This window comes from Sciurus carolinensis, chromosome X (genome assembly GCF_902686445.1).
Source record: "Sciurus carolinensis chromosome X, mSciCar1.2, whole genome shotgun sequence".
Taxonomy (NCBI): Eukaryota; Metazoa; Chordata; class Mammalia; order Rodentia; family Sciuridae; genus Sciurus; species Sciurus carolinensis.
This window is the reverse complement of record NC_062232.1, coordinates 83,481,304-83,485,456: the sequence shown is the minus strand read 5'-3', so window position 1 is coordinate 83,485,456 and position 4,153 is coordinate 83,481,304.

Here is a 4,153-nt window from a genome sequence, read left to right as displayed (position 1 = left end):
GTATGACCATAGTAAATTTAAACACACAAAACCATATTTTAACACAGAAAGACAAGAAACAGCAGTCATTACTGATAGCTTATTTTTATTTTTTCTCTTACAGCTTTCTGTATTTTCTAATCTTTTTGTGGGTAGGATTAATGTTTTTTCAATCAGTTGCTCTCTTGTTCGACTCTCCACCACAAGTTAATCAGTACATGTCGTACCAGGCACCAGCACCCACCACCAGTCCCACTACCACCAAACTCAGAGTCTGAGCATTAACTATGTTGCTGCACTGATGAGAAAATCTGAAAGAGCTGCCTTAGGCTAGTGAGTGTGCCTTGTGGGTGGGCAGGAGTTTGAAGTTGTAGTCAAGCTGGATCTAGGGAAGAAATGTTTGGGGGAGGGAAGGGAGGAAGGAAATGAGGCTTTGGGTTCCTCTTCCTACAGCCTCGCTAACCCAACCACTGGGGGACAGACTGGCAGGCACAGATCAAAGCTAGAACCAGACAGGAACAAACAGTAGTCAGTGGGTGGTTCAACTTCTCAATGTGGGTCTAAACCCTGACTTTTCCCTGTTCAGCATTCAGGTTGACAAGCCTGTGTCACTTCACAGTCTCCCATTGCTCAGTTCCCTGACACTGCTGGCTTCCCTCCTCCTTCTCAAGTCACCAATGCCAACCATTTCTGCTGCTAGCACTGTCCTGCCTTTTAGAAGACAAGAAATGAAAAAGAGTCTAGGTTTGGATATCCCATTAGAAAATCAGAAAAGCACCACCAAACTTGAAACTGTGCTTCCACCTTCACAGGGACCTAGAGATAAAGACAGGTTTCCTCTTCATCCTCTTCTTTTCATGGCCACAGTCTCACTGCCTCCAAGAAAATAGGGATCTGGTACCTGAACAAGAACTGCTGTCTGGACCATGACTTCAGCATCTCAGCTCCTGATGATATGAGGCCATGTCACTCGTGAATGTGGCCCCAGTTTTCCTCCCATTATTAGTAAAGTAGAGGACAACTTGCCTTCCCTGCCTTCCTTCCTTGTCTGCCTCCACTAACATGCTTTACCTCTTGTTCTTTTTAGTCTTTCTTCACTTGTACAAGAGTGTCCTCCTTCTCTGATTACTAGAAAAGACACCATCTCCCTGAGTTATAACCTTCCTTCTTCTCCTCGGGAATAGCCTCATCCTTCTCCTTGCTCTCTCCACCTCTTCTTTGAAATCACCAGTGTTCACCTCTGCAGTCCTGAAAATGAGGATGGGGGATGAGTGTCAAAAAAAAAAAAAAAAACCAGCAGAGAGTAAGAATGGATTCTGTTATTTGTTAGCATTTGTTTCTATATTTTTTAAACAAATGTGTATTCCTTTTATTATTAAAAAAGATAGAACTATTAACTTTTTTTAAAAAAGGCATGCACCATAAACAATAATTCTCAAGGCATAATGTGTTATGCATGTCACTCAAAGTAGTCTTAATAACTTCTATTTCTTGTTACCTGAAAACACCATGACTTACAAATCTGCTAATATGCTATAACCAACTACGCTTTATTTCTGGGATGCAAAGATAGTTCACTGTTAGGAAGTCATTCATTCAATTATTCATTTTTTCCACACATTTACTGAGCACCTACTATATTCCATGCACTGTTTTTGATGCTGTGGTTACAGCAGTGAATAAATTAGCCCTAAATCTCTAATCCCTAGCCCTTAATTCTGGTGAAAGAGACAAGAAATTAACAAAATATATAGCATATTGTTTGAGATAAGTACAAAAGAGAAAAAAAAGGCAAGGAAAAAGAGCATGAAATGAAGATAGGTTAAACTTTTAGGAATAACGACCAGGGAAAGACTCACTAGAAAGGTCACCTATGATGAAAACCTAAAGTCAGTGAGGGGTGTATGGTGATATCCAGAAGAACATCTCAGGCAGGGGGATAAGCAAACAAAAGGTTCTGTAAAAGGAGCATACCCAGGATGTTCCAGGAACATCAAGGAAGGCAGGATGACTAGAGAAAGAGAGAGAGCAATAGATGAGACAGAAATGTAACAATATTCAATAGAGTAGGACCCCATTAGTTGTAGTAAGTACTTTTGTATTTACTAAACAATACAGGGAAGAGGTGGGGAGTTTGACAGACATTGTCTCTGGACATGTTGAGAATAGACTACAGTGAGACAAGATTAATTGGGAGAGTGGTCTATCTCCATCTTTCATTACAACAGCAAACCGATAGAGAAAAGATACCTTACAATCAAAGCATCTGATAAAATTTCAGACATTCTTAACTTTTAAAAATACTATTACTAAAATAGGAATACAGCAATTTCATTTATGTAGTAAAAAAATCATATGTAATTTAATGATTCATTATTGGTTAAATTAAATTAGATTAAAAAATCTTTCCCCAATAAAGAATATATTGGAAGCTCTCTGACCTGGAAAATTCATCACTCCCTGTGAGCTACCAAGACCACATAACTTATGACTTGCCTTCACTCTCTGATACTACTTCCGTATACTACAGTTTTGTGATATCAGTAAACATAAGCGAAAATAACCTTGAAAAAAACAAAATATCAGAAATAGCAAAAGTTTCACTAAATTATGGAACAAAATATGCATTCTCATTGACTTCTAGAGCAAAGATCAAGAGGCTTGCAGGAAAGTCCTGGTCAAATGCAGAATAGGAAAAAGATGCATAAATATTGGAAAGAAGGAAATGAAAAATCATTTTTGGACAATTACACATAATATATACCTAAATGAATCAAAAGTATGACATAAAGTAATTGTAATTAGTAAGACAGATCCCAAAAACTTGCAAATACAAAATAAATATACAATAGAACATTTTCTCTTAAATAGAAAATTTCCTATCAGAAATTATAATTAAGAAAAGAAATAGTATTTCCACTTCAGAGACTGCATTAAATACCTAAGAAAAACCTAGCAAATAATATGAATTACTTAGCTACCTAAACTCATGAAATTTGATCTTACATAGTGAAACAAAATGAAGTTAACATACCTAGAGAGAAAGTCTCAATTTTAAGATGTTAATGTTCTTCAAATTAATCTGCTGATTTACTGCAATTACAATAAAGATTCCAATGCTTTTCTGTTTATTGTAGTTGCTTAATTTGGAACTTGATTAATAAGTGTAAATTCATCTGCTAATATGCGCATAAAAGAAAATTGGAAACTGTTAGTAGTGGCAAGGCGTGGAAAAGATAGAACAAGTTTCTTTCCAAGTATATTTTATTTCCTTAATTTTTGTGGTGCTGGGGATTGGACCAAGGGCCTTGACAATGCCTTATCAGTGTTCTACCACTGAGCTACATTCCTAGCCTGTTTTGAATATTATTACCAAAACAAAAAAACCAAGATGCCTAATCTGGACTATTATATGTAACACAGACCATTTAGGACATTGTCTTGGCTCTTAATATTTGGGGGAGGAGTCACTGACCCCTCGAGAAGCCCATGAGGTCAAGTACCTCTAATCCGACCCCCCAAAGTATACTTAATCACACATACAATCACAAAACAAACCTTGCTGGTGAATACAATTTCAGGTGATCCACAGAGTTGGCTAGGTGAGAATGCATATTCTAGGCTAATTAGTGTGGTCAGTGGGGATTGTTGCTTGGGTCTGGGCATACGTTTGGCTGAAAGGACCCCAAGGTGGATGTGGACTAGCAAGTAGTGACCTTCCAGCAAGGCTAGTCTCTTCCTGGTTGTCCTGGAGTTAAGGAAGACAGAGGTGAGAAGTCCTACAGGCTGCACCTCTCAGGCCATGCAGTGGTAGTAGCACGGAGTGTTAAAAGCAGTATTCATGAGGGCACTGTAAATAAAAACAGACAGTAGGCAGGCCTGGGAGTTAGCCCCAGCAATCAGGTGTTCAAGCAGCATGGAAATTCTCAGGTGCAGGGGCAGGTGGGAACAGCAATCTTTTCTATGCCCAACTAAGTTACCCCTAAAGGAATTCCTGAGGGATGGAGAGTAGGGGCCAAACACATTTACTCTGGTCACCACCTTGGCTACATATCCATGTCTATTTTTGGAATAAGTAACAGAGGAAGGTATCTGAATTCAGTGGATGAGAGGTTGTGAAATATGGGAGGGGGTAGTAGAATAGCCCTTCCACCCCTCTTGACAGGGCAAGGAG